The sequence below is a fragment of the Sapajus apella genome, unplaced genomic scaffold, assembly GCF_009761245.1.
Source record: "Sapajus apella isolate SASKATOON/1434 unplaced genomic scaffold, GSC_monkey_1.0 scaffold11, whole genome shotgun sequence".
Taxonomy (NCBI): Eukaryota; Metazoa; Chordata; class Mammalia; order Primates; family Cebidae; genus Sapajus; species Sapajus apella.
Window position 1 is genome coordinate 37441006 of NW_022436951.1, and position 11591 is coordinate 37452596.

General features: G+C 42.4%; 1 long non-coding RNA gene across 1 annotated transcript; it reads right to left on the reverse strand.

Moving 5' to 3' along the window:
• Positions 1-995: 995 nt before the first annotated feature.
• On the reverse strand, positions 996-4610 carry LOC116552190. Its single transcript, XR_004269271.1, has 2 exons — positions 4123-4610; positions 996-1270 (listed from the first exon to the last, which is right to left on the reverse strand). It is a non-coding gene; the product is annotated as an uncharacterized LOC116552190 (long non-coding RNA).
• Positions 4611-11591: the final 6981 nt, after the last annotated feature.

The window sequence follows — 11591 nt, forward strand, 5'->3', positions numbered from 1 at the left end:
ACGTGCATGAGTGTGGTAGGTTTGTGACCACTGAAGAACCAATATTCACGAGGCAGTCTGAATAACGCCTCTGACCCGGCCACCTAAGAGGCACCTGCAGAACAGCTGACTTAGGATCTGAATCTGGGTTCACCTTCCCTAGCCTCTGTGGTAGCCTGCCTTGTTTTATTTGACTTTCTTCAGATTGAAGCCTTCTTCTAAAGCACACTCATGGAGCTTGTCTGCAGGCGTAAGGTGGCCGGAGAAGCTCTGCTCACAGTCCACTTCCAGGAAACACACTGCGGGAGAGGAGGAGCCAGGGCTCCCCTTTGTATTACTCTCACATCCTCAGCAAGGGCTTAGTGTGAAATCAAACTGGGTACTGTGAAGGCAGCTATGAATTAGTGGGAAAGAGTACAGATTATTTCGTGAATGCATTCACACACCCTTTTTAACAAAAAATGCATAGTTTGAAATATGCCAATTCAATCCAGCAGAATTGCTGACTGCTGAGAATGCACGGTCTGTGATTTGCAGTCCTGTAGGTCCTATGAGCTCAGCTTCCTCAAAATATGTTTTTATTCATCTGAACAGCCCTTACTCAGAAATAGAAATTGAGCAAGAAATGCCAAAATAGAGAAGACATTAAGTGTTTGCTAATGTATTTGACTTTAGTTTTCTTGGGTTCAACTTGGCAGCATGTATTTAACTTAAAGCTCCCTTAGTTGTTTCTAAGAATAAATGGAAGGAAAACATTCCCTTGGTGGAGACAGAGATTAGATGTGTGAGACCTGGAGAGTGTTGGGGTGGTCAGGGGATGGCCAGTACCGGCTCAGCCTCCGCAGTGGGATGATCGCGGCCAAACTTTATCTGTCTGGGTTGCCATTCATTTCAATTCTAAAATGAGACCTTCTAGCTCTAAAGATAACAACCGTATCTGCAGTTAAATAATTCTTAGTACATGATCATAGGAGGACCAGAAATGTAATTTTTCTTGAAGTCAAATTAAATTCAACTTCAGGTTAAATCCATTTATTTGTTCAGAAAATTGTTGAATTGCCCTTAAGATTTCATCTATTGTGATGCCACACCAGGCGTCTTCATGGCACAATCTCTGCAGCGTTGACATCTTTCTGGGGAAAGAAGATTGGGGAGCAGAGGGACATCTGGGCTTTGGGAACGTCACACACTGTGTCTCTGGGAGACGCTGTGATAGTGAGAAATGTCTTATCACAGTTGTCAACGACTTCATTGGGCAATCTGTTAACTAATGGTACTTCAACTGCTTTCCCTGAGGAATGAAAAGAGAATTAGATCAGTGCCAAAAAAAGTGGGCTTTTTGTCTACTTCTTTAAAAAAAATTAACTAAATAACTTTTGTTTCTCCTCCTTGATCAGTGTTTCTCAATCCTGGAAGCATGTCAGAACCACCTGGAGAGCAATAAAAATACCGATGACATCACCTGGGCCCAGGCCAGGGAAACCAGACTCTCAGGGGAAGAGGGCTGACTTTTCCCCCCTGCCTTTTGAGGGCGGGGGCCTGTTTTTGTTTCGGTTCTTTTCAGTTCTTTCCCCACAGAAAGAACTGGTGCTGCTAGTTGTTCTGGGACCACACTTTGAGCCACTGCGTCCTCAGTTACTTTTAAGTCATTAGTTCTCAAAGTGTGGTCCTCAGACAAGCAGCAGCACCAGTGTCTCCTGCACAGGAAGTGCCAATTTCCTCCCAGCTCTGCTGGCTGAGAAGCTCTGGGTGTGGGACCAGCAGCCTGTGCTGTAAGGAGCCCTCCAGGTGCTGCTGCGGTGGGCTGAAGTCTGAGAACCACCCATCTAAGGTCTATGGCTTCAACTCTCTGTCTCGGAGTGCAAGTTAAACTTTCCCTCTCTACTTTCCTTCAGCTGGTTCCAGGTGTGTGCCTACGCATCCCGGCAACGCCTTGTATTCATGTCAAATGCAAGACCGAATCTTCCCTTGACGTTTTTTAAACCATCTATGCTCCTCACCATGATTCTGATGTGCCGGCTCAACAACTCAGAGCTGTCTTCAGTTTCTCCTGGTTTCCTTGCCCAGCAGTTGGTCTGTCCCCGAGTCTGTGTGCCTCTCCCTCGCCCTCCCCTTTGTCACAGGACTGGCTGTGCTCTCATTATCAATCTGCCGTGAGTTCCCACAGAGACCCTTCTGCAGAGGAGGAGGACTCTTTCCCCATCTCCCCAGCTATCATCCTGATCATCTTTGTTGCTTCCAAACAGCCTTCATTTCTCGTCAAAGCCCTCGGCCCCTCTCAGTACCATAAACAAACAGATCCATCACTTCTAGAAATTAGTACAGATACAAGTCCCTGTCTCTCATATAGTCTGGTGACACTTATCCCCACCAAGTTGCTTTTCTGTGCGCCCTCCTCAGATCCCGGAGGCTGGCAGCGTGAGCCGCCCCGGGCTTCCTGCTTCTGCAGCTGGCATCACGATCACTCAACAGTTTCTACTGGAAGCTTCCTCCTGAGGTTTGTTCTGGATTGATCCTCGTATCTGTCATCCATCCTTCAAGAGTCGGCTGAATTTTGACTGCCTCCCACCCAGAAGGAATCACTTCCTCATTTGTGCTCCTGTAGGATTTTCTTTGTAACGTTATAACACTTGACACATTAATATGAGTCTAGCTTTTTTATGACAAACAGGACCGAAAGTCAGAAAAGTGTTCTTGCTGTCTCCACCCAAGCTTCATACATGGGTTAAGTGCTGGCTTATTTCTTTCTCTGCTTGGATTGCCCCTTAACCTTTAAGTTCTTTAACCCTCTGCTTGCATGGTCTGCTTGGGTGTCTGTGGCATCAGTCAACATGCGTCAGCAACGCTTTGCCAGGGGCCTCTCCAGGTTCCCTGTAGATCTTTCTAATTTTCTTAATGATATTACCACTATCAGTGATTCAAAGTGAATCCTTGAAGGTGTCCCTGACATACTCCCCTTCACTCCCATGTCTGCAATTTGCTCCAAAGTGTTGATTCTTTTATTTTATTGCTTTTTTTTTTTTGAGACTGAGACTCACTTTATTGCCCAGGCTGGAGTGCAGTAGTGGCATTTTGTCTCACTGCAACCTCCATCTCACAGATTCAAGAGATTCTCGTGCCTCAGCCTCCCGAGTAGCTGGGATTACAAGCACCCACAATTACGTCTGGCTACTTTTTGTATTTTTAGTAAAGATGGTGTTTGATCATGTTGGCCAGGCTGGTCTGGAACTCCTGACCTCAAATGATCCACCCACCTTGGCCTTCCAAAGTACTGGGATTACAGTCGTCAGCCACCGCACCTGGCCTGTTTTATTCTTTATGATAGGAATTTTCCTCCTTAGTCAACAACCTAGTTGATCTCTTATCCATTTATGCCTGCTAAATGTGCAGCAAACATAGGCTGGCACAAGTCTGTGGGCGAGGATGACTTTCTCCTGTGTCCCCCACTGTGACTGTTAAAATCCTAATGCCATAGTCAGGCAACTATAGCTCTGTAGAGGAATGACAATTATTAAGAACCTAAGGAATACAAATACAGATATGCTTATGAATGATTACTCCACATTAGAGAGTGAGCATGGTTTACTTCCATTCATAACCAATACATTAACTTCACTATCTTTTGCCTCACCTCTGGACACATTCTTAGCTTCTCAACTCTCCCACCTCATCCTTGAACACTTTGTCAAGCAGATTTCCCATCTTTTCCATTAGTTTCAGTAGGACATGCTCATTTTTTAGCACTTTAGAAAGTTGAGACTCTTTCCTGGTTCAATTTATCATAACACCCAAGGCATCCATCCTTCCCTGTGGAGAGACTATCACCAGCTTGAGAACTTGAAGCAGGAGGATGCCGGCCTGCCTGGTTTTCCTCACTCCTCCTCTTGGGTGGAGGACAGGACTTGGAAGGTGGAGACATAAAGGGTTCAAAGGTGTTTCTGGATGAGGCAGCAGTCATCTGGGGTTACTGCCATGTTCCTGGCAGGGAGGGGGAAATGCTGGCACCCTCTCCCTCTCTCTCTCTCCCTCCCTCCCTCTCTCTCTCTCTCTCTCTCACACACACACACACACAGACACACACACACACACACACACACACTGTCTCTCTCTCTCTCTCATGGTGCCTGTAGATGCCTCACAGACCTGGTGTTCACTCTGATCCTGTGGTTCCCTGGGAAGGTCTGAGCTCTGCTCCTGTGCTAGATTGTGGCACCCCATGGCTTCTGTTCCAGGAAACCCCAAAGCTCCTTTCTGCTAGAATTGCTTCCCCTGGCAGGCAGGACTCTTGGCAGGACCTTCTCTGTGATGCAATCCCAGCTACTTCTAGAAGCATCTTCTTGGGCTGTGGGATAGGTCAGTGTCATGCCCCAACCATTGGCATAAGAGCTCCCCTCAGATGACCACCTGAGGCTGCTCCCGCCTGCCCAGGTGGGAGTCTAGTGTCAGTGTTGGTCTCCACACTGCGGGAGGTGCACGTTGAATGCTTTCCCCAGAGAACTCCCCTAGGGCTTCCTAGGCAGCAGGGGCAGCTCCGAAAGCCTCCAGCAGGGGTGAGGGTGGGAAGACAGACGTGAGTCTCCATTCCAGCACATCACCTTTGCTCGCTGATTATTTCTTTCCAAGATCCTTGTTTGTTTTGATGTGGGAAAGGAATGTAGAGCATTCCAATAACTTTGCCTGATCAATCCTCAATCTTTTTCTTACTGTAAATCATTAACATTCTCTATTATACTCTGGAGGTGAGTGAATAGCCTCAGAACGAGCTTTGGGCCCCCACATGTACTATATGCACAGTTCTGCATTCTCTTTTCAGGATGTGGTATGATTGAGACATGTTCTTCTCAACTTTGCTGACTCAGGTGAGACCAGGAAAAAAAAATCATTTAACATCTGGTGGCAGAGTTAACTGTAGCAAAATATATATGATGTGCCTTAAAGTAGCAAGCTCAAATCCAGATCAGTTAGCTTACTCCAGAACTGACAGGCGCTCCATAGGCTAGGTAGCATCTGTCTGGTTCAGTCCAACCTCCTCCTCTCCCACGCTGCCCGTGTTTCACGGTCTCATCTGCTCTCCACTCCCTTCTTTTTCTCGTCAAGCCTCCCGTGGCACGGGAGGGTTCCTGTGTGCCTGCGTGTGTGCACACATGCTCATGCATACTTTGTGTACACTTAGCTGGGCAAATAGTCTCAGATTTTGCAAATTGACTTGATCAATATTAAAATTAAAAGAGGAGCTTTGAGTGAGTTTTGTTCCCAGGGCAGTTTTTCTTCTTTTGTTAAGCTTTTCAAAAATATTTCTTATCAGTGTGTGACTTCTCTCCCAATTTGCAGCTCCCTGGGGCTTGTATTTTTAAATTATTTTGATAACATCCTGGTGCACAGTGCTTTCCGCATTTTCTGCCTGAGCACCCTGGGAAGGCTTAGGAGGGTCCCAGGGGGAGTCAGAGACTGGAATCTTCTTTTCCCAAAGCCCCATTAGTTGGTGTTTAGATCTTAAGTAATTTTTTTTGTCTCTGGAAGTTCCGTAGGCAGATTGACAGCTGCCTTGGGTCTGCAGCTCTTGACCTTGCCAATCTTTAGGACATTGACTAAACATCTTAGATTAAAAAGGAAAACTTCCTCTTCCCATTATTTATAATTACTATGTTTCCAATTCAGTTTCTGTAAATATATGTCATTACTATTGAATAGAACAAATTCTACATTAAATTGAAGTGAAAATGTTTTATTTTACTTATAATTCACAAGCATGTTTATTTCTTAATTCATTTTACTTTAAATTATGAGATCAGGTTTCCAAGTTTAGCCCCACGTTAATTTGCACAAATGGTTGGGGGTGGTTTGGGGAGTGTGTAAAAAAACTCAACCATTTTGCTGTCCACCAGGTGAACATGCGCTTTGCAGTAGAAGAAACCAAACTCTTCTATTTTTTGGTCACTGAAACATCCATATTAAAAAACAATTTTAAAGGAAACCCTTTAAATGCTCCTCAGCAAACACATGAAAACAATTTCACCAAAACAATAAATTAATTTGGTTTTATTCCAGGAGGGCAGCAGAAAGAATCTCTGGAAGTATCACTGACATGGGTGTTTTCTTCTTTTGAGGAGAGACTGACTAAGAATTGCCTGTGGAAAGCTCCTGTAAAAAGAAAATTCATCAGGATGTTGACAGCTAGACTCAAATCGCGTGTGGTCGGCATCTTGTCGCCTCACTCCATATCATTCATTCTGTTTCCTCATTCCCAACGGAAGTGTAGCCTCAGCCATCCTTGGAGGACTTTTTGAAGGTGTTTACATTCTGCAATTTCACACTCACATTTTGAAAGAACATATAGTTGAATCTCAATTTTTTAATTAACATCGAGAGTGAAATAATACCCCCTGGATGAGGATTACTCTTCTTCCTTTATCCAGTTACCATTTCCGAGGTTGGAGTGAAGCCATGCAACATCTTCGGTGCAAATCTAAATTTTAAGTATAAAGCAAGAATGTTTTTAAAGTATTTTCATTAAGCTTCAAAAATACGTGCACAGCAATTGTTTCCATTTAAATACATGCTTCAATGTTGTCCGTTTCTCAGATATCTTTCTTCTGTACCATCCTTTCCTCTTTATTGATTTCTTTATCCTGGTTCATTTAAAAAAATCATGTGTTAAAAGACATATTAAATGATATATTTCCAATGTTATTTATTTAATTTTTAAATTAATTTATTTTTAATGTACATGTATAAGGGCTAGTTGAGTGTTTAATTCAAGAGTCATAATGATATTCTCTTAGAATTAGGTAAATATTCCTGCATAGACTTCTAAATCAATCTGATTCTGGTTTCTTTGCAGGAAAATTGTCCATCCCAAGTAGATGAAGGCTTTGTTGTCTTTATATTATATGACCGCTCAGTGATTTTTTAATTCAAAGTTAGGAGTCAAACCATGGAATTGGAATTTTACCCAAACAGTACCTCAGAATCTTTCTTAACCTAGGCAACCACCGTTAATCAGTAATAACTGATGCACAAGACAGAAACTATTTTCTACCCCTTCTCTAAATAATAGGAGGCTTTTAAACTGACTTTCTAATTCATTAACTAGATTTTCTTTGGTAGCTTGCATGTTATTTATTTCTATTACGTTTTAAAATTTGAAAGTCAGATTTTTATTTCCCAGAATGCTCCATATTGTTTGGTGATAATGGCAGGCTTAGTACGGTGGTTTTGATGTTTTAAGTTTTCCTATTTCCCCACTAGGTTTATAAGGTCTCAGTCTGTCATCTAGGCTGGATTACAGTGGCATGATCTAGGCTCACTGCAACCTCCACCTCCCAGATTCAAGAGATCCTCCAGCCTCACCCTCCTAAGTAGTTGGGATCACAGGCATGCACCACCACACCTAGTTAATTTTTGTATTTTTAGTAGGGACAGGGGTTTCATTAGGCTGGTCTCGAACTCCTGACCTCAGGTGATCCACCAGCTTCGGCCCCCTGAGGTGTTGAGATTACAGGCAGGAGCCATAGCACCAGACCCGTGAGGGCTTTTCCAAAGTTTGCTTACATTAATTGTATCATCTCTCAACCCCGATGACCATGGCCAAGCAGAATTTCTGCTCACTCAGCTCACCTTTGATCCTCAGACACTCAGATCCGAGAGCTGCTCATGGACCCTGGAAATTCAAGGGCTGGGAGGTACTGGCCCTCTTTCTGCAGAGGCTTCCCCATAGTGAGTAGGTTGTGCCTACTCAGTCTTCTGCCAAAGCTGCTCCATGTTTCAGATGTGTAACTAGACCCTCTTTATATTTCACATATTTGATAATCTCTTTTCATGTTGCATTGATTTTGGCATTTTAGTAAGAAATTGGGAGACATAAGGATTTGTATGCATGGCTCTATACATTTTCCAGTTTATTTTAAAATGATCTTTTAAAGTTTTTTAAAATCTAGCACTTTAGAATTGCCATTTCTATATAATGTTCCTATGATTAGCTATGGTAAATCAAAAAGCCCTTGAATTCTTCTCTCATTCCACATCAGAGTAACGTAAAGTATGAAGTCTGTTTGTCTTTGGGCTGAGCTTTAAAAATTTCCTACTCTAGTTAGCTTTCATTTAAGATCCCCAAGTCGATGTGCATGTTTTGTAAGATTATCCCTTAGTAAATATGCAGGAGATGAAATTGGAGCAATTATTGCTATTTCTCTCTTAAAATGTAGGACGGAGGATGAAGTGATGTCTGCTGCTTTGCCATGGTCATATGGTGATGTGTCTGGCCCACTGATCAAGTATCTGTCCACCCAACTATGATGACTTCATTATTGACCCAACTTTCTCTCCTTCTCCATCCAATTTTAGCTTTTTGGACTTCTGTGTACACATACACTGCCTTTGGAGCACTCTTAAATGACTATATCCCGTTGTATTTTGTTACATGTGAAGAAAATAGTAGATTTCAGATTCCTGAAGATGAAGGATCTTCAATCCTGTAAAACAGCAATCCTAAACATTAAAACACAGTTTTAGAAGAAGGATCAATTCTCCAAATACAACAGATTGTTTTCAGGCAATTATTGATTACATTTTATAAGTAGAATTCTGCTACAATTTTTGGGAAATTAACATTGAGTCCATGCCCAAATTATAAAGTATTGTCCTTTCCACTACCAGCTTCATCGAGGTTCTGTTTTATTTCAGTTTCAAAACATCTTTATGCTGTGTTTGAAGTGCACCTAAAAGTAAAGAAGAAGCTGGCATGGCAGGGGGGGTGGAGATCAGTAAGCCAAATTGGCAGATCATCCTCTCCAAATCTATAGCCCATCTGTTCCTCTGCAGAAATCTGTAATGCAGACACTCATGCAAAGGCAGCTTTTGTACCAGCAAACCAATCAGAGTGAGCGATTAGAAGGAATAGAATCTAAACCTTTGACCAGCAAAATGGTATAAACTGTGTGACTTACTTCGGCTGCCTGGGATTGGCTAAAGTATAACCAGTTGTAATAGGTTCCTAAGGGTGTGCCCTAGGCATAAAACTCACGCTGGTTCAAAACATTTCTTCGGGTTCATCAAGCCAACATCAGTCATAAGGTCTAGAAAAATCACTGAATGGTTATTCTCCACTACTTTTAAAAGATTTTTTTCCCCTTGATGACAATGAAAAGTAAAAGAATCATTGTGTCTTAGCCTTTGTGCTACCATAGCAAAATACCTTAGACTGAGAAATTCATAACTAAGAAGTTTATTGATCATAGTTCCAGGGGCTGGGTCATCCAAGACCAAGTTACCAGGGAGATTCATTGTCTGGTGAATGCTTGCTCCCCTTCAAATATAGCACCTTCTAGCTGTGTCTTCACCTGGCAAAAGGGGCGAAAAAGGATGAACAGGCTCCCTCAAATCCTTTCATAAGGGACTAATCCCATTCATGGTAACAGAGCCCTCATGACCTAATCACCTTATAAAGACCCCATAACTTTATACTACTGCATTGGGGATTAAATTTCAACATGAATCTTGGAGAGACACAAACATTCAAACAACAGCAGAGTGGAAAATCTAGCTTAAACAATTATTAGAAGTTAAATTAGTTAATCTATTAAGAATCCAACATTATTCTTCTAGCAGTCTCTAAAATTAAGAGTGGGAGATAATGTGGTTATCATCGTGAAATAAATGTCAACAGGCATTAAAATAAATTTCCATTTCTCCCAAATCCAAACTGTATCCTTATTTTCCATTTGTGAAAAACTCTCTCACACACACACACATACACACGCACAATACATTTTATTTTTTAAAAATGGACACCATGAATTATAAAATAGATGACCATAACAAAAGCAACAATGATTACAATGACCAAAAATGAACACACTCAGGCTGTGCTGAAAGAGTGACTGATATTTTTGGCGCAGTAACTTGCCCTTGCAGCAGCACTTTTATTTTCTGTGATAATTGGCTTACATGTGTCTTGACTTTGAGACCTTGTAGGATTTCAAGTTTCCTTCCCTTTCTTTTCTTTCCCTTCCCCTTCCTTTTCCTCCTTTCTTTCCCTTTCCATCCCCTCCTTTTTCCTTCCTTTCTTTCATGGGTTTCTTCTTTCAAAAAAAAATTGTGGATCTCTAACAGAGACTCTGAGGGCGAAGTGCAGAGGCCACTGGGATTTTCCCGTAGGCGTGCACAGCAGTGAGCAACGTGACTGTGAGTAAAATTCTAGGAGGGAGAAAAGAGGGAGTTATGTTTGTTTGTGTTTGCGGGACTCTGGAGAGTTTCAAGAGTCTAATACTTAAAAAAATATGCCCTGAAATTGCAATTTATATTTTACCAATAAAGAGGGAGCAGAAAGCTGAGCCACCAGAGCAGTGAGTGGGAGTGTGCAGAGCGTGCGATTCTGCAAACAGAGCTGCTTTCCGGGGCGAGCAGCTCCTGAAATCTGGGGGAGGAGGTCCTTTTTGGAATGTAGCTTGAGGTAAGATTTAGAAGGATTTCAAGGGCAACGACAAAAGGATTGACATTTATTTTGAAGAGAGTGGGGCCATGTCACATTTCTGAGGAGGGGACTTTATGAGCTGATCTGTATTTTCAAAAGGCAACTCCTATCATGAGGCTGGTAATAAATCAGCAGGGATGTGTCTGGAAGCTTAATTGTTTTATCTTGCACATGGAATTCTGTGGTCCAATTAAATCAATTTTTGTCTTTGCATTAAGTTAGAGGTCAAAATTCATTTTTTCGGTACAGATATCAGATTTACCTAGCGTTACGTATGGCAATTCTAAGACTTATCCCACTGATTTTCAGTGGTTCCTTCATCACAAACCAGGTAACCATGTGGTGGGTTGGCTGCAGAAAGAGCCTACTAAGTTTCCCCACATCCATTCTTTTGGTCCTATAATTCTTACTTCTCTCCAACTTTGCCTTGAACTTAGCCATGTGACTTACATTAACCAATTGGATGTGAATAAAATAACTTCAAAGTACACTAAATTTCCATGTGCCTTTTGCATGATTGGACTTGCTGGGTTTTGACTCTTTGCATTTAATGTGGTGACATGTGGAGGGACTGAGGGATGTGAGAGACCTGTGGATGAGAGCCCAGTCATCTCAGCCCTTGCAACTGAAGCCATCACGAACTGGCCACAGCCACTGACCCCAAACATGTCAGACAGCCCAGCCTCCATCAGCAGAGGCACTCACCAGACCTGCGGCCGACCACAGATGCCCAGGTGAGAGCAGTAAAACTGCCCAGCTGACCGCTGATGCATGAGCAATAACAAACGTACATTGTTTTAAGGTATCTGAGGATAGTTTCTAAACATTGTTATCATGACAATAGGTAATTAATGCAGAATTTGCTATGCAGAATTGGGGTGGCAATGCTGCTATAATAAAAATCTGAAATTCCTGTCGTTGCATTGTGGTCAAGGTTAGAGGAAGTGGAGGAACATGTTTAGGAGTCTGGAGTTAACGGTGACCCATGTCACGTGGTGGTGGACCAAACTAAAACCATCATGTGTGCTAACTTGGGAGATAACAAAGGTACCTAATAAACATTTTAATTTGAACAATTACATTTTGAAGCAGAATGTTGAATGTTCAGCTGGCTCTTAGAGCTAAGTATGGTAAGGCATTG